Here is a 20,415-nt window from a genome sequence, read left to right as displayed (position 1 = left end):
TTTGATTCTGTTTTTGATAAGCATACTTTCAGTTTTAAATTCCTTTCCGGACCTTGAAAAACAGTTCCTTAGATAAACATTCTTATACCCTTTCTGAATATATTCCTTAGCCTATTTTCCTTTAACTTACTTTTTTCTCCTGTCTTTTTCCAATTAAAGGAAAAAAAATCAGAGTTTCTTGTATTAACTGCAAGGTATTGTAAATACTCTTTTTTTGAAACTTTCTTTTCCAATTCCATGTTCATTTTCATGTTTTTTCTTTTTTTTGTTTTGTTGTTTTCTTTTGATTTTGGGGGTTTTTGTTTGGTTTTGGGTTTTGTTTGTTTTTGGTTCTGTTTTTGGTTTTTGTTTTTGTTTTTTAAATTAAACAGTTGAGGAGCTTTTTATATTTAATTTTTTTTTTTTTTGCCAGACCTAATTATATATTTCAAGGAAAATAATTACACATGAGAGATTCCAGTTTGTGTAGTGTACCTTAGAACAATGCTTTTTACTACTTACTGGGACACTAAGTGTGATGTGGCAGGACGGCTATGGACAAAAGATGGAGTAATTTTAGTTGTTAGAAACATCATGATTGTAAATGGATTAAGCAGGTTATCATGAGTAAAGCTGACCAAGAACTTTTATATATCCACAGTGCACACATTTCTGTAACTGCCCTGAGTGAAGCTGTATGAAACATGAAGGGAGGAATGCATGCTAAGACAGCAGCAAGGAACTATGCTTGCCCATTCCCCTCTCTCAGGTGCAGCTCTTTTACAGTTACTTCCATGGCTCCCCGTAAATGAGTTCTTTGTACATGGCTTGACAGATTTGAACAGTCCAGTCTTCCAGATGGGTGAAGGAGTCTTAACTAGATGTCCTGGTAATTATGGTAATTATAGTGGGACAGGATTTTATAAGGTCATGATGTGTAATCTGAATCGTGTTTTTCTGCAGGTGTGAAAGAATATAGATCCAAATATATCCAAGTCTAACACAGAAATGTACATTTATTTACATTTAAAAATAACCTACTATCTCCTTCCTCTCGTGTTCTCATATTTTCCACACTTATACTGGTACTTAATTCATTTACATTTTTAAAGAATTCCAGTGATTCCACCTGGATATAGAGAAGATCAGAAATTCTGTAAGTTTCCCTTGCAGTTATCTTGAACTCCAAATTAAATGTTTTATGTCATCTTCACAAATGTAAAAGTAGCTTATCTGGCAATTTATAGTGTAAACTAGAAATTTTGATAGCAATTGTGGATGCAATAGAGAAATCTATTGTGTACAAATTAAAAGCTCAAATGTGCAGCAGAGCAAAGTACTTGTGCAGAGGGCAAAGAAAATGGGGATGATAGGATGAATAAATTCACTTAAACTACTTCTTCTTTTCTGAGCTGATTAAGGTGTTCTGAATGTCTAAGGTTAATGCCAATAATGTGATTCTTTTCCTGAAATCTGCAAAAGGGACTTGCATAATGTTTTTTTTTTCTTTTCTTACGATGCCTACTCCATTTATTTCCAGCTGCATTTCTCACAAACAGACTACTTGGATTTTCTACTTTTCCTGATATTTTTTCTGCAATAAACTTTTCCTTCCAGACATTGCATAAGTAGTACTATCCGAATTGATGCTGTAATTTTAGCAGCCTGGCATCTTTTTCATTCCTCCTTAGGCAGAATCTAAAGTCAATAAAATGCACTGACATTTATGGCTCTTCTCCAAGATCTGCCCAGTAGATGCCTGGGCTGTGCAGTGGATGTGGATGGGATATTTGAGGGGGTGGTAGTTACTCCAAGACTATTAGCTGTTTAATCTTCAGCCCGCAGGTTGGAGACAGGATGGCTCAGGCAATTGGTAATGGGATAAAGCTTTTCACCTCTGAATTGCCAACTCTGGGCCACATTAGTAGAACAGGATATTTCCACCATCTGGCGTCTGGTCAGTGACCCATATGAGGGAAATCAGTAGCCACCCCTGCTACTGGTAAAGAGCTTTACAATGAATATACTCATTGTATATTCTCACATACTGCGTGAGAACCATTGCACCACAAACAGCTCCAAAGCTGGACTAAAAATCCCTCTAGAAACTTGATGACCAGGACTCAGCACATGGACAGGAGTGTGGGAAAATTTGCCAGCATGAGCTGTCGGGGGATGCTGTTTCACTGGGAATATTCTCTTTAGAGAAAGCTAGTTTTTTAGATAGCAAGCTGCTGATGAATCTTGGCTGAAAATAACAACAGCTTGTAAGAAGAGTAACTTGATTTTTCTGTCATGCAGAAAAGCTGAAATTCAAAAGGCAAATATCCACCAATAATATTTCTTGTTGGCATATGATGTCAATATCGAATAGGATGAAAAGGATGGTCTATTCTAACGTGTAAAGTTTTTGCAATCTGAGATAGGTTAGCAGATTTAATGAATAAAGAATTATGCACCCCTGTGTCATATTGGGATTATTTGTAACAAAGCACTTCTGGACGCTGCACCCATTTCCTATCTTAGAAATAAGGCCAGGTGTAATTATAGGATCTGTGAACTGGCCTAGTGTCTGAATTTCTGAAGCAATATTCTGTCTGAATCAAGAAATGCAAGTTAAATAGTACTTGAGAGAGAAAAAAAGCCCTCATACTGTAATATTAAAAACAGTTCTTATATTAAAATTTGTTGTTATTTTATTTAAATATGGAAATAATAAAGCAATGCTAACCAGTTTAGGGCTTTGCCCAAATGTTCCAGAAGCAAAACTAGGCTTCTAGGGTGATCACTGCGAGAAACAGGACGCCTAGGCCTTAATAAAGCGATTTAAGGAAATGTACTGAAGAATCCAGTGTCTGATTTGCTGGGTTGCTGACAGGATTTGGTTTTGTTAGCCGCCAGGCGTGTCGCTGTCAGTTCCCGCAGTTCCAGGCGGGCGCACCCGGCGGCGCCGCAGCCGGCGCTGCGCTCCGGCCCAGCAGCCACGGCGGGCCGGGCCCAGCAGCGACAGCGCTCCCGGTCCAGCAGCCACGGCGGGCCGGGCACAGCAGCGACAGCGCTCCCGGTCCAGCAGCCACGGCGGGCCGGCACAGCAGCGACAGCGCTCCCGGCCCAGCAGCCACGGCGGGCTGGGCCCAGCAGCGACAGCGCTCCCGGTCCAGCAGCCACGGCGGGCCGGCCCAGCAGCAATGGCGGGCCGCCGCTGCTGCCGTCCCGCCGGCGGCCGGCAGGGGGCGCGCCCGCGCTGGCCGGCCCGGCCCGGCCCCGTCATTTCTCAGAGCTGTTTCCAAAGGTGATTTGTCAAACCGTGCTCGCTTTGCGCGGCTTTGCTGAAAGTGCCATTACCTTGCATTTGTGAGAGACTGTTTCATAAAACACCCCAGCCTTTTTATGTCTACTGTTATGGTTATCTTCTCGTTTTATTCATCATGACCTATGGAGTGCTCGGGCATCAGAAGCCTTGAATAATTTTTCTTATCCACAACATTCAAGAAACAAACCCTGAATTAATTCTCACTATTAACAGTTTGCGAGGGAAGTAGGCTTTTAAAATAAACAAGCTTGGCTTTGTAAAATGTTGTAACTTAGGGTAGCATAAAGTAAAGATTGGAATTCTTTTTTGCGAGTGTATGGCAAGAATTTTCAGATTTCAGTAACAGGCTGTAGTGGCTGTGCTCTCGCCTATGGTTTGTACTCCAGGATTTCACTTCCATAGAAGCCATGGAATACATTCTGGGCTACAAAGAAGTTGGCTGAGACATCTCACCTCAAATACATGCTTTTTCTGTTATGTCTTCAATCTCAGAAACATACAGCTCTTTCGGAAAGAATCTTTGTCTCTGCAGACTCAGCAAATGACTAACAAACAAATAGAGCAAAATCATGTTGCATGCAATTACATCTATTTTATTTAACAATTCTTGTTTCAAAAATTAGTGACTGTGATACCACTTTTTGTGCTGCTGTCTATACCTTCATTCTCTTTAATTTAATTTATTTATTTCTCCCTTTAATCCTTCCATGTCCTTAAATCCTTTGGTTCAGCCTAATCCTTCAAATCCTATAATTACTCAAACAAAGCATTTTAACCTTGTGGCCTTCCTGGACTCTTGCCTATTGCTTATGACGTGTAGGTCTTGCTTGACTAATGATGTTTACTGCTGCATTTTCTTTCCTAGGAAAATTTCATGCCACATAGCTCCCGTTTGTAGCAGGGCTCAGTGTCACAATATTATATGAGCATTGTAAAAATAGTAGTGGCTGCCTTCCACTCTTAGACCAATTGCTTCTTTTAGTCAGAATTTATAGTTGACCTTAGTGTAATCCCAAATAATTAATCACAGTAAAACCTAGATTTTGATAATTTTGATTTCAAGTAACTATTCTCAAATTCTTTGTGTCTCTTCAAAAGTGGTTTTTTTCATACTGTGTAAGGTGTATAACCAGTTTAATTCAGGCATCTAAGAATGACAGCACTTGATGATACTATATTGGTTCATATGAATATTTGTTTAAACACTTAATAAACATATTATATTAATTTCTCTTAGAAGATTCTGAATATTAGGATGAGGATGCTTGTTTATGGTATTCATAATTTTTCCTGGAAGGTATTTTGTAAATAAGTAGTCATACCTTTACTTATTTAATTTATTTTAATTTTTGAAAGAGGAATGAGTGGACCAAGGCCTGATTAAAATTAAAAAGTGATTTTATTAACAGGAATTATATTAAAAAAGATAATGAAGAACAGTTTGATATAATATTATTAAGGGGAAAGTAAATAAAGGTATGGCAGGAAATTTAGAAAAAGGCTGCAAATTTTAATGACCTACAGTACTGAAAGAAAATGCCCTGTTGACAATGGTGAAAGCAAATGATAATGCCATAAGAGACTGGGTTTTAGAGAGGTCCAAAAATGCAGTGGAGAAAAGCATAAAAAGGCAGAAAGTGACCGAAAAGACCAGAGTGGTATCAAGAAGAGGAGTACCAAATTAAGCATGTGAAAATACAGGAAACAAACACCTGTAATATAAGTAATGGAAAAAATTAGCCAGAAGGAATAAAGGAACTATATATGTGTATCTGTGAATTTTGTATGTATTTTAAATTATTATTAAACGTTATCATTCTAGCTGAAAAAACCCACAATCCTGTTTTCAACATTAAGCACCTGTGTTAGCAAAAAGTTCTAAACTATGAATGTTTTATGTAGTAAGAAAGATACATTTCTTTGGAGATAATGATAAACAGAAGAGTCATGAAATCTGCAATTTTGTTCAGTGCTCAGCTGTTCCAAAGCTGTTGGGGGGGGGTACACATGCTTATAAAGGGATGTACATTGATAGCTTGAATCCTGCAAGCTCAAACAGAGGGAGACTCTCCTTGTTACTCTTTTTATGACCTGTGAGCAAAATTCTCAACCAATGTTTGAGCCACAGCCTCTGGCCCTCACCTCTGTGCCTTTTATGTACAGTTAATACATCACATATTTACCAGGTGTACATGGAGTGATTTTTTTTAATATACACACATTACTTTAAACTGCCTAAACAAACCATGGGAGCATTTATCAGAATATGCTGGGATGACTTTTAGGCACCAGAGACTTGCACATTTGGGCTTTACACAGATTTATGGTGTCACCATTTCCAGCATGTCTTTGAAAGAAGTTCTGCCTAGGAAAATATGAATTCTCCTTATAAGCCACACAAAGGTCAGCTGGAAGGAACAGAATGCCCAGAACTATTTTTTCAATATGATTCCTTGGGAGAATATCTTTACTGGAGATTGAATAACCAAGACTAGGCTATTGAAAATAAAACTGGTTCATAATACATTTTTTAAAATTTAGAATAACCAGACTCCTTAACTCACTTTCCCATCCCACACCAAAAAGGACATAATTGGAGGTACAAGAAGGGAGAACAAACATTGGAAGATGTAGGATGTGGGAGAAAATTCATTTCTGGAGAAGAGACATTGAAAAGACTTGTATGGGACAATTTGTGGAGGAGACACATAAGTTTGGATTTCCCCCCAGTGGAGTCAATGAGAGCAGAGCTATCTCATGGCAAAGCTTACTAATTGACAAGGAACATTGAGAAAGACACAATACCCAGCACACATTTCTTGTATTCCTCAAAACAATTAGATGATTAAAGACACTATAAAGCAGCATTTAAAATTCAGCTGCTGTGTCAAAATTATGGGGTTTTTTTTGTTTTTTGATCAGTCTAACACTGTTGGAAAAATAGGGATGTTTCAGGACATGCACAGTTTTTGTGCATGTGGACCAAGTAAACTAATGTCTGTATCAGCTCAGATTAACTGCACAGTTGAGTTCACCTCTGCAGGATGTTACTGAGACAAATAACATAATATGATGTGATATAACATAAAAAGAACAGTTGAAAGAGAATGTAAAAATGTTGCAAGTACTTAAAATTTAAGAGAAAATATTTTAATTGGCAGTAATGTGACAAAAATGGCACCATCTTAATACTGATGCCAGACCCTTATTTTCCTCTTTCCTTTAGCATTTGTCACTGCTGATAAAAATGCTGTATATTTACTGAAAATAGCCTGGACACTACATTGCTTGACTCTTTAAGAGAATTCATGATGACTGCAATATCGTTGAGCTTGCTGTTGCTTGCATGAAATTATTACAGCTGTGCAGAAAAGATGTAAGTGAAATAATTTAAGGACCAGCCATACTTGTTCACAGTGATCAGTATTGAATCCCTGCAGCCTTTTAGTAATAATCATAATAGTCATTATGCAAAATGAACATAGTCTATGTGTTTAATAGTCATTATGCACAGTGAGGTAGTCTGCCATTATTACAGCAACAAAACACCAGCCTGGTTTCTTCATTTTAGACCTGCTTCTTGATGTTAATCAGGAGTAATGCCTTAAGCAAGCAAGTTCTATGATATTTTCCTCTTTTCACTAAATATAAGCTACAGTACCTTAACATGCAGAATCATCTGTGTCTATCCTGCACCTTAATCTTGCGTGATCTTCTTAGCTTAATGTTGCCCTGTCTTCACAGCTCTTTCATGTTGGTTAGATATGATCTTCTTGTTATCTTTGTTGAAGTCTGTCAGGACAAAAATCACCCCCAGAAACACAGGTAATTCTTCAGGGAGTTTGGATTTGATGAGTTTTTAAATCTTTACTTTTTCCTGCAAGTTTAGGTTATGACATGAACATTTTGCCACTTTACTAAATGGTAAGGACGTAATAGGTTCTATTTTTACAATTTAAAATTTGTCTCTATTTTTATCCTTTCTGTGTCTGTTTATTCTTCTGCAGCTACATTTTTCAGTATTTTCCTTTTTGGCTACAGTTTTTCCATTTTGGGTTTAAAAAATTTGTGTATATAACTTCTAGGCTGACATTTTTTCTTTAAGTAAGAGAAATCAGTCTTTCAGAAATCTGATTCAGTACTTTCACATAATAGGCTACATATTCTGTTCTTTATATGCTTCATTTCCGTGAGATACAGATTTGGAAGATCTGTAAAAAAATTATTCTTCCTCCAGGTCTTTTATTCATTTTTAAATTTTGTTATTTTTTTTTTATTCTGTACCTGATCCTATGTATCTGTCATCCTGATTCTCCCTGCAAATAGAAGTGGGAGAGCTGCTAAGCTTCTTAGGGGCTGTGTGGTAACCTCCAGACATTTTCTGCATTTTGGAGCATCCATTTATTTTGATCTGTTGCCGTGACGTTCTTTGCAACTTTCTGCACTTAACATGAAGAGTTGCCTGCTCCTCATTCACATTTTTATATTGTATTTTAAGTGTGTTTAATGGCAAAGGAATGAATGAATTGCCACATTATGAGATCTCAGATGATAGCTTAGTTCCTATTTGTAATCATATTTTGCAAAGTTTTCATTATTTTGAACAAACATAATGCTGTGGCTATTGACTGAAGAAAAGCTTTATGGTGACTTCTATAACTATTTCTGGTTTTTGCCAGTTCATTTAAAAACATAAAGATTCAAAGCAGGTAATTTCTGTCAATCTTTGTTAAAAAGGTGGGGCATGTTTCCCTTCAGGGTTATCTACTTCATGCTCTGTAGGAGACAATTTTTCATAACTTAAGTAAAACAGCTATTCTCAAAATCAGATTCAAATTGATTACATAAGCTGTTATAAAACAGAAGTGTAATTAAAATATTAAATACAACCTAATATGCTGTGGTTGAGAAAGACTGCATCCAACAGTGACCAAAATAGTGTGCAGCTATTAGACTACAAATGTGTATCCAGGCATGCAAAGAAAGGACAAGGCAAGGATATGTTATTTTAACTGCTATACTGCAGTACAATGCCCCAACAATCTCATAACTCTCTCTTCTCCTGTGCCTATACTATTTGGTTGTTTCTCACTTCCTTCAAAGTATACACAGTTTATTTCTGTGTCCAAGTGACCTAAAAAAAAAAAAAAACCCACTCTAACTCTAGAGTTGATTGTACTTCTAAGCCTGTTATTCTGCATCAGTCCACATGGTGTCTTCATGGACCGTAAATCTTTAAAAATAATTCAGAAGCCAGTTCCCTTTGAATCCAGCCTTTCATTCTTCCCTTCTCTCCTCTGTGTGTATTAACACACAGCTCATGTCTGACCCATTTGTGACTTGCCAAGATATAAGCTGTTTACTGTGAAGATTTGATTTTTTGTTTTCTTTAAGGAAGGTGACCTAGTAAATGAATAATTTTAAGTTGCTTTAGGGAGTTAAGTATGTTAGAAGAACATTGCTTTTGAAGGCTTTGAATTGATTCTTCTTTACTTGCTAAATACTTACATTCAGAAGCAATGTTGTTCAATACATTACTGTAGGTATTTTAGATTCCCAAGTAAGACAGTGGGATAGTAGAACAGCATGTGAAAAAATCCCTGAGAGGAAAATCAGAGGAATGGAGATTTTTCAGCCTGGAGAGAAGAAGGCTTGGGGTGATGCACTTTCACTCTTCCAGTACTTGAAAGTGCAGCTGTGGTGGAGAGGCAGGTGCTTTCTTCTTAGGCATGCATAGGGACAGGACAAGAGGCAAGAGGCACAAGTTCTTCAGAAAAGAATCGCTATGGACACAGGAAAGATTTTCTTTACTGGGAGAACAACAAAACTCTGGAATAGGTTGCTCAGAGAAATGGTGGAATGCTCCTCACAGGAGTTATTAAGAGCTTGGCTTGAGAGAGCCCTGGGTAACCTAATGTAGATCCTTGCCTTCAGGAGTTTAGACCAGGTCATCTTAACAGCCACCATTCAACTTGGACTATTCTGTGTTTGCATGGTTGTTCTTGTTACTTAATTTATAAAGCTGAATGTTGGAAATAATCTGTCTTTAAGGAGAAAATTCTGATGTTGCTTTTAGTGTGCTAGGGAATTGTTGTGATGACGACCCAAAGCATAGTGGTATACAATATATAGAAAGACAGAGACATTGGGAAAGACATGCAGAAAGTAGACATGTAAAAAGAGTATGATCTATAAAAATTCATCCAACCTGGCAAAGTCTTTCACAGGTTCCTTCTCCCATTTTGTGACAGCATCAGTTGCAGTGCATGTCTTAGTTACTGAGACTGTGTTAGAATGGAGATAAGCTTTTGAGACACTTCCCAGACTTTAGAAAGTCAGAGTAGTCACTGTTCTCACTGTTACGGGAGGATGTGTCAGTCTGCATGGGCCATCTCCTCTACTAAGAAAACTGTAGAAAACTATTCCACCTAATCTTTGATGCTAATCCACCAAATATTTGATGATTATGAAGCAGTGAGATTTTTGGTTTTGCTTTAACAATACAAAATTATTTTCATATGTAAGAGCTGCCTCGAGACCTGGCTCTGCTATTACACAAGCGGACTTTTTAAAAGTAGGTAGCTAAAAGCATAACAACTAATATACTCAATCTTGGTGTGCCTTGAAATTAGAAAACCAGGATAAGAAAGCCTGGAAGTCCTCAAACAATAGTAGTATGCAGCATTTTAAAAGATCAAGGTGAATGTACATAACAGTTTTCACTGAATTACTAATCATTAATAGTGATAAAAAGAAATGCCTACACTGCCTTTTTTGGTGTTGAGAAGACACTACAGAGAATGAAACAGAAAGCATAAAACTGCAAGTTAAAGGGGAAAGGATATATTTTTTAAATTACATCACAGCAAATTGCTCAGAGCAGTCTGGGAACCTCAAAAAGCAGGTGTCACTATGTCTTTTATGTAGCCACTTGCTGGTGTTTCAGATCCTGAACTCTGTGTTACATACCTCGGCTCCCTGTCACCATCTGACTTTTATATTCCTTCCTGTATGGAATCACCACAGCTCCAGCAGGAAGGGAGGACATGCTAGTGTCTAACAGAGGAGGCAAAGCTCTGAGTCAAAGCTTGTAAATATTCTTATTAAGGTCGTAAACAGTTTCATTGTAATAAATCATAAATTAACTTACATGCAAGACAGCAGTTTTTAAGGAGGTAGAGTTTTCTCTCCTGCTCTTTGTCGGAATGCAAAACTAGCTGCTGCTGCTTACGATGAAAATGTTCCAGTTTCTTTAGAGAAGAAAACCTACAGTGATGCGAAATTCTTCCCAATGCTTCCTCCTTTTTAGGTACTTGTGGAATAAATTCAGAGCAAATTAGTAATTTTGGTAATCAGAGTCCTGCTGGGAGCTGGAATAAATAACTGTTCACAGTGAAATAAATGACAGGTCTTTCAGTGTAATTATTTAATAGTAGGTTAGGATTTCATGCTTGGCATCTTTCATATTATGTTTTTGAAATCTGGTACAAAAGTCTTTATACAAACATCTCTCATTCTTCTTGTTAAATGAATTTATATATTCTATGTCATGTAAAGCAATTTTAAAATCTTAATTCATAATTTTTGGGTCTCTTACCTCTTCTTTATCATATGAGCAGACTTTCGTTCCAGTTGCTTCAAGTACAGTTCTTGAGGATCTATAAGATGATTTAAATGTTAGAAGATTTGGGCATAAAGTGCCTTTTTTCTTTCCTTATTGAGAATTTCCAGGTCCATCTTGGTAATATAGAAATAAGGTGTAAAGGGTATAAGCTATTAATAGATGCCACTGTGCTAAAGCCATTGTGCCAAAGTTAAGTTTGCAGCTGCTCACAGAACCACCATTCCATGACCTCAGTCTCTGAAACAAGTTTCAATCTCCACTTACGCAATATGAGAAATCAAGTGAATCCTAAATTCTGTTAAATGAAGAAGTAAATGAATGATGACTAAAGGTTTATTTACTATAGTAATTTACATTTTAATAAATTGCAAAGGTGGTTTTTAAGAGAATTTTTACAGAAAACTTCTTGTGAAGCATAGTTTAAAACAGTGCCCAATTTGTTAGAGGCCTTGATAAAAACCCTTGATAAAAACAACAATCCTCAACAACTGACAATAAAACAGTCCAGCACTACATACATTTTGCAGTATTCAAATTCTGCTTTTCAGAGAAAGTGATTAATCCCCTTATGCACCTCTTTATTCCATCTTTCAATACTATCTCAGAAGTGTACATTTTCACCACAACTCTGCAAAAGGAGTGATTATTATCTTGTTTAGCAAAGGGGAGACACAGATTTGAAGGACTGCATGTGATCTTAATTAAAAATAACAATTGGTGGTATAAGTCAATCACTCTTTAGACCCTGGCTGCCAGTTTTGCCAGCAAAAGGAAGCCAAGACAAATTCCATGAGCTGCTGTGGGTCGTGGTATGATTTCTTCACTGAACTTGCCATTAAACATTTCATATGTCTAGACATGACTTCCAATAAGGTAATAAGCTTGTTATCTAGAACATTCTCTACTGGCAGTCTGTGAAATGCTCATTTTAGTTCATTTGTCAGCATTGCACAGTTCATAAGTGTGATATGGGATGAGAATGAGCTTGAAGAAAAGACTACTACTACTACTACTACTAGTAGTAGTAGTCTTTTCTTCAAGCTACTACTTTCTTCAAGCTACTAGTAGTAGTAGTAGTAGTAGTAGTAGTAGTAGTAGTTGAAGGCTGTATCATAATGCAGTCAAGAAGAATGAAAATTCAAACAGTTCCTAATTGTTAAGTGCTTAATTCTACACACAAATAATACTTTCATAATGTTATTTTTTATGGATAATTTCTTAGCTTAAAAAAGAGAACTCAAAGCCCTGGTGCTGCATCACAGTGAGGGACAAGTCCCTTTTCCTGTACTTCTCCAAGTAACATTTAAACTCACTGATAAATTTAAAGGCTTCCAATAGGTGCAGAAGTCTTAACAATATCAAATGTTTTTCAACTACAGTGAAAATGTAGCAGAACAGAGAAATAAGATCCCACTATGAAGTATTATTATAGAGTGATATGGTAGAGCAGAGACATTTTTTGCTTGTGTTGTGTCCTACATGTGTATCAGAATGAAGTATACCTGCCAGAGCAATTAATAAAAATAAATCAAACAAATGAGTGAATGTAATACTTTGTTATTTTATACAATGCAATTTATCAATGCAATCACATTTGCTAATCCAATTTGTACCTTTACTGATCAAATCTTGGATATACTAATTCCACCTTTACTAACCCAATCTTCTCCATTTTTTTCCTTACACTAGTATTTCTGCACTCATGACTTTAAAAAATACATATAAATATATATATATATAGCTATTTATATTTTCTCCATTATCATGTATCTTGGTGTCTATGAAGAACATATTTAGAATGCCAGCATAAAAGGAAGATGGGAATTTATTCCATGTCTAAAAGGAAGATGGGAATTTCTATGCTCAGTGGCGTATGCAATAGCAATAGAAACATACAGTACCATAGAGTACTTTGGGTTGGAAGGGACTTTTAAAGGCCATCTAGTCCAACACTCCTGCAATGTCTGATCTTCAATGGGTAATCTTGCTCAGAACCCCATCCAGCCTGACTTGGAATGGTTCCAGGGATGGATCATCTACCACTTCCTCAGGCAATCTGTTCCAGTGTGTCACCACTCTCTTTGTAAAAAATGTCTTCCTTATATCTAGTCTAAATCTACCCTCTCTTAGTTTAAAACTGTTACCCCTTATCCTATCTCAACAGGCCCAGCTAAAATGTCTTTCCTGTAGGTGTCCTTTACATACTGGAAGGCTGCAGTAAGGTGTCCCCAGAGCTTTCTTTGGGCTGAACAACTCTGATTCTCTCAGTCTGTCTCCACATAAACATATGGTTTAAGCCCTCTGACCATTTTGTGGCCCTCCTCTGGACTTGCAGTGTAAAACATCACAAGGCAACAGCCTCTTAAGTCCGTTGCTTTTTTTCCTTTTTATTGTGTTGATTTGTAAATGGAAAAAATCTGGAAAATCTGGAAAATCCTTGGGACTCCAGAAATGCTTTTGGTTGGTTTGATATTTCCCTATAAATTGTATTTTATAAGAAATCCTGTCCAACCTATGTAACAGCTATCTCTTTCAAAGTCAGTAGACATCCATTAACACTGTATGGTGGAAAATCAGCTGTGACTTAAAAAAAATTTAAAGGCTATTACATTAATTTATAATGGGCAAGTAAACTCATGTTTTCTCCAAACAGCACTATAGAAAACTGAATACAAAACTGTTTGCAGGAGATCTAACCTCATAAGCTCTGGAAAAATTTAAGGATCAGAATGGAACTTTTCAGATAGTGGTCAGGGAAGTAATATTTCTACAGCCTTCCTGCTTAAAAAGTCTGTGCCTTTTCTTCCCCATTCCCAATACATATACACATGTTCTCAAGAAACAGTATGGTTTGCAGAATAGAGAGATTAATTCTTTTATGAAGGTTTTTATATTTTTCATGTTGCAAAATCAACAATCAACTTTCTGAGAGAATAATTTAATATTGAATTTAAGGATTTCCAGCTTTTTCCTGTCTCTCTTCTGTCTCCTTCTCTGTTGTTCCTTTTGTGCTGACTTATTCTAACTTGTATTTGAAATTAACAGCTCTTTCAAGGTGGGTTATTGGGATGGTTGGCCAAGTGATTGCATTTTATCCACACCATTCACCTTATAAATTGATAAGATGTTTCTTCAAAGTAAAATGCTTATCTATGATACAATGGTGTGCACACCTAATTTTAAAATTTTGTTTAAAATTCTGTATATTTTCTCATATTTAATCTGCAAAATCCTAAGGAATTTTTCTGTGTGAAACAGAAGTCAAAGCAGTGAGAAAGTTCATTACTTCAGAAGTCATGAACACTTGTTAAACTTGGCTGGTTTTACACATTGATTCACATGGGATTTTATTTGGATCCCATGTAGCCAAAACAGATGTGTTTTAATAGCAATGAAAGTTGATTATAATTTGTTTTCTTGAACCAGCAGCTTTCATTGATGCTTTGTAGTTCAAATAAACTCTAGTGACTTGCCTCAGAAAGTCTGAACACCTCTTTTGAGGCTAAAATTATAGAAAGAGCTCTGAAATAATCTTTGATGTGATTTTTCAAGCAGTGATAGGTCAAAGTGACTGAAGGGGACTTTCTATGGAGAAGTTAACGAGTCTTTTCCCATTCTGCTCTCATTTACAGTCTGCCTGAAATTCTAGGAATCTTACCTGCCCAGCTACTGCTTTTTCTGTAAGACAGCCCCCATTGCTACAATCAGCATGGGTTTTATAAATCCCTTTCATAATGAGATGTGTTGTGAAGTAGCAGAAATTTCTGTTGTGAACTTAATGAACTTCACTGCCAAATCCATGGAGAAAAGACAGGAAACACAGCGAAAGAGCCAACACTTCTGACCCCATTCAATTTCTTAAATTTCATATTCTACACAAGTTTTACGGGATTATTAGTATTTCTACTCATTAAATTAATCTTAATGAAAATAGGAGGCTCTGATAACTGTTCATTCATTCTTTCCACTAAAATTTTCATTTCTAATTTGTACCTGCATGCAGGTTCAGATACAGTGAGAAATAAAGGTGCAATTTCACAACTCCCAGGTACATTGAATTTTGATTTTCACAGAGGTAAGGACTGTTTTCCTTTGTGTATTTTCTTATTATGGAAAACACAGCTAAACAAGAGCACCTTTAACATCATCAGAGGGTTGCAAACAGATCTGAGTTAGTATTTTCATTCATACCAAACGGCTTTCACAATAGACCTGATATGGTTGTTTAGGTAGTTCTTCATTTATATGGACATTTTTGGGTCAATAGAGAATTGACTGGCAAACTTGCTGTGAATGCTTTTCTCTCTGTACTTTCTAGTGTGTTTTGATATTTGATTTTGATGTGACAGGATATTTTTCTTTAAAAGTCGTTGTTGCTCTGCCCCTTTTGTGACCTTCAAGGAAAGTCAAAAGCCCTCTTCTATGCTGGTGCTCTCCTCTACCACAAAACACAAATACTCTTTCTTGGAATATTTGCTAAAGTACATGGGATTTACTTTTCTAGTAGCTTGTTCATGGAGAATATTTACAGGAAGGACTATGTCTCCTTTCTGTTTGATTTTCCATTCCTGAAACAAAGATTTTAGCCTCTTTATCTACTTCACTGAATTTTTAGATAAGTAGCATGGTTCATTCTTAGCCTAAAACCCCTTGATCTCATTTTTTTCAACTGAAGTCAGCTTATGTTTCAACACTGAGGCTGAAGAATAGATTAAATCCTTCATGGATCTTTTGTAATATATATTGAAGTTTGTGTTTATGTATTTTATGCATTATTCTCCAACTGATTTGATAACTTACTGAAATGTATGGTAGTTTTTTAAGATTTTTTATGGTAGTTTTTAAAGTTTTTAAGGCAAGAAAAAAGCAATTTTTTTAAAATGAGAAAAGATGTAGTATTTATATAGACATTATGACAAAATGTAACAAGCAGAATTACACTTAAAAATTAATTCCTGAGTTATTTTCAAGCACAAAGTGCTTGTCTTATTTTACTGTCTTTGAATTATCACTAAAATTGTCATGCTCGTGGTTAGTACAGGAACTTTTTAAAAATTATATCTTTACAGTTTATGTTTTAATATAGGAACCTTTCACAAAAATCATATTTATTATGTGTATAAGGAGAAATTATTGGTGATAAGAATTTTTAACATTTTCTAAAATGCTACATATAATTTTATAACCCTAGAAAATGCTCTATTTCAAAAATTCCTGAGGGGCAAATATTGCAATAATCTTAATTTAAGTTTTATAATCCCTGCCCTTTGAGCAGTTGCAAATAAAAATAGATATTGCCCTCTAGGTTATCAGTATGAAAAAGAATTCCAAGAAATTGTATATCTTTTAATTCTTGTTGGCACCATGACTTACAAATTTATATTCAAAAAAATTGCATATATCATTCTGACATTCTAATTTACTGAAACTTTGCAGATAGTACCAAAACATTTTTTGTGAGCACACATTTTTCTATTTGTACAGAACAATGACTCATTTTAGCCTACTGCAATTGTAAACAAGAAGAAATTGTTCTAAGACACACATGCCTTCCTGCTACTGTTCATTTTAAGATTTAGGACAGGGTGGAGCAGCCACAGAATTTTCACTGTCAAATCTTTTTAATTGTTGGACTTCTATCGTATTTTACAAGTTTTTAATAAAAAGAGGTACACCTGTGGGATTAAATAACTTTTACAAAACTGTTATTTAAACATTTTTGTTACATATATTTTGCTCATCTTGTGTCTTCCTTTTATTTAAAGAAACTCAAGACTGATCTTAGAAAGTGAAGTATGTCTTAGTCTGCTCTGGCTGATTTAAGTAATAATACATACAGCTTTATTTCTATGCTGAAAATATCTTGATAATTTGTGCTTGTCATTTTTATTTGGTAATAAAAAGGAAAACAAATTAGAGGCTGTACTCAATAAAGTTTGACACCATAAAATTTAGTTTTTTAAAGAACTTTCCCCCTAGATTACTCTACACAACCACCCAGTTTTTATTACTGGGTAATAAAAATATATTATAAATAATTATAATAATAATATTATAATAAAAATACTGTTTTTGTTATGAAACTTCACAGTAGGTTTGAAGTGAGAGATTTATAAAGCTGTATTGCTAAAAAGGTATCTCAGGCAATATCTAATCTGAAGTGAGGGAAAATCTCAAATCCCATTCCGCAGATTCTTTCCTCCAGTCTACAGGGATGCATCCTCTTACACAGGATCTGCAGCACTAAATTCCTTCCTGGAGTTAGTTGCTCATGTCATTTTTCCTTAAAATACAAGTTAGGCTCATCCTTTCTTCTGTGAATATAGCATGGTAGCTGAAGCATATTCTGAATTTAATTCACAACTGTTCTTGTAGGCACTCACACCAACATACACCAGGCTTTCCTGATCAGTATGTGAGAGATTTCTGCCTGGGCACTTGCTACTTTTCCTGATGAAGCTGTGCAGAAAGTTATGAGGGGTTAGTCAGGGCCACCCAGCTTCAAACCCGGTGTTTGCTGAATTCCTGATTCAAAGCATGTTTTCTCTTATAGCTTAAAAAAACCACAGAAGCAGACAAGACTGAAATAAGGAGTATTATGTAGTGTAAATGTACTTACTGCAATTTACTCTTATTTGGATGCTCAGCACTAATCAAAAAACAGTTTGAAGGAAAACAAATATCACCACTTTTTTTTCTAAGAAAATTCAGAATAAAATTATGAGACAGAGTTCCTGCAAAAATTTAGTTCAACAACAATCTTTCCATATACTTGACTGGTGTTTTAAGATTTTCTGTGATACAGATACCATTCTGGCAGAAGAGGCAGAGTCATAATAAGCCATATGCACATTAAGTGAGAAGGAATATTTTTTTCTCCCCTCTAAAAAAATCTTCCTAAAATATATCATGATTCCAATTGACATTGTCTTTCTCAGAAAACTTCATTCTGAGAAATATTGAAGATGAATTGTCCAAGAAAAAGTCTTGTAGCAAAGTCAGTGCTTGCTATAGGAGCCCCAGCTATTGAGATGGTTCAGTCTGCTCAGATGCAGTGCAATGGAGGGGACATCTCCTTTGGGTGATCTATGGATGTTTCTTGCTAGAGCCTCCTCCTGGAAATTTCATAGGTGAGGATCTATGCCTCTTTCCTGGTGTCAGGCCAGGCTGGATTTTCACTGCTATTTTTAAAAGCAAATTTTGAGCTTTTGACTGTAGCTATGGTGAGTAAGGTCAAGGGTTTTAGTGAGAATAACAATACAGTGTTAACCATGACTTGACTTCAGTTTGTGGTAATTGAGGATTTTTTCATACTTTAGGTATATCAAGTTTAGAACTTAAGTCATTCTCCACTTGTAGTCAAGAGCAGGATACCCATTCCCTTCATATATGCAGAGTCAAGCCTTGGGGGAAGTAACAGTTGGCTCCAGGAATTCTGGCATAATGTATAAGGTGCTGAGAATAGCAGCTGGCAAACAGTAAATAATTTAATATGGATCTTTCTTATTGCAAGTCTAGATTTCACTGCAGCTGATTTAGTCAAGACCAATCACACTAATGTGCACTCCATTATCTGCCCACCCAAAAGTTCATACAAATGATCAGTTATTTCAGGAGCAGCGGCTTTTCCAGTATACTTATTTTTCATTATGTGTTCTTAATCTTGACATATTTGTTCCCTTTCCATTTGTTTAAGAACAAAGGGCAGTTTATGTAACTGCCTGATTTCTCATAGCTTCCTATTTGCTTCTGGAATAAATCTTCGATTACTTGATTTACAGATGAAATCACAAAATTTTTATATTTAAATGACCCTGTCAATCAGTGTGAGGGAGCAGTCTTAGTTCCTCAAAATACTATTGTTTTGGTATTTCTCACTGTGATAATGAAATGCACAAACTTAGAAGTATTTTGCTGTGAGTTGTGTACTACTCAGAGAACGCATTTTGAGTTGGAGAAAAACCACTAATATATTAGGAATTTGATAGGTTGGGGTTTTTTTTTCCTCAAGGAACATAGACTAAATATCAGCACTTTGAATAGTCATAAATTTAGAAAAGATTGCTTACCTGAATATGGAAGAAAACTATTTATAGGCCTTACTACAAATAAGCCTACAATATAAGCCTACACATAAACCTAAAAATCTTACAAATGGGAAAGTCTAATAGTATTTTTTAATTACTGTTTTTATTACTTCTGCTCTATAACCAGCACCACAAAACAACATGACATTTAGTACATGACATTTTTATGATATTAAGTGAGTTGGAAAATACTTCAAGAAGCCATCTAGTCCAATCTCCTGTTCAAAACCTCTCTTACTGCTTGTGGTGCGAGAAATGCTGGATATTCTGGTGAGCCACAGTTAAGACATTACTGGCTTGGTAAAAAGAGCAGCACATTTGTTCTTTAATTTGTCTTGGTTTCCCTACTTTGCATGGTCCTTTGAAATTCTGGTGAGTAACCTGATGCACACCTGTGATCTTGACCAAAATCATGCAGAAAATAAACAGTTGAGCTACACAGAGAATTCAGAAAGCTGAATTGTTTCAGCTTTGTTCAAGCCCTATTCTCTCTGGATTGCTTTGAAATTATTTGGGAAAATCCTTATGGAATTTTGCCTGAGATGTGTGCTGAGGCATCAAACAGGAAAACCTCTGTCTATCATGGAAAAAAATTCTGCATGACTGCTCTGTACCCTATGCAGTAATTTTTTCAGCTCTGTACTTATCCACAGCACTCATAAAACATGAAGAACAGATATTTTCTATTGACATCCTACCATTTTTGGTGATCTGGAAAAAAATGTGTCAAATTAAAAATAGATGATCACATTTAGATACTGTTTTTTGGATTTTGTTCCCAACACAGGTCCCACAGCATAATTAATTGTTAAATCTGAGCAAAGCTTTACATTGGCTGATGGTCAAAATGCAGGATTAATGCTGCTTGCTCACCAGGTCTTAGTGAGAATTAGTTTTATCATGTAGTAATTGCATAAAACATAATTTCCTGATAAATTGAGGAAAGTTTAATTTTAGCACTTTTGTTATCTATTAAAAAAATAATTTCCTAAATGCTGCACTTAATCATTTGCTAGTTAATGCTATGTTCAGCAATTCTATTGCTGGTTGCAATATTTAGTCAAAATCATCTCCTAATGTAAAGTCATTCAGAAGGGGTTTTTTTTCTATTGACTTTGTGAAATGTGAGAGATGAGGTGTGGGTAAAGATTAAGACAGCAACTGCTTTCTGCAAAGACTTTTAATGGGGTCGTGGGACCTGCAGCTTCCTGGAACAGAGATGTGTATTGGAAGAGTATGAGTTATTTACTCTCAGGAATAATGCATATCATCACACTGCAGGGTACTGTATTTTTGGTAGCAAAAAATGCACTAAGATTCTAATGTACAAACCCTATTTTTATGAATAAACAGGTATTTTAATTTTTTTTTTTTAATTTTTAACCTCAGTTGAAGAACTGAACAAAAACATT

The sequence above is a fragment of the Molothrus ater genome, chromosome 6 (genome assembly GCF_012460135.2).
Source record: "Molothrus ater isolate BHLD 08-10-18 breed brown headed cowbird chromosome 6, BPBGC_Mater_1.1, whole genome shotgun sequence".
NCBI classification, from domain to species: domain Eukaryota; kingdom Metazoa; phylum Chordata; class Aves; order Passeriformes; family Icteridae; genus Molothrus; species Molothrus ater.
The sequence above is the reverse complement of the archived record's forward strand: the minus strand, read 5'-3'. Positions refer to the sequence as shown.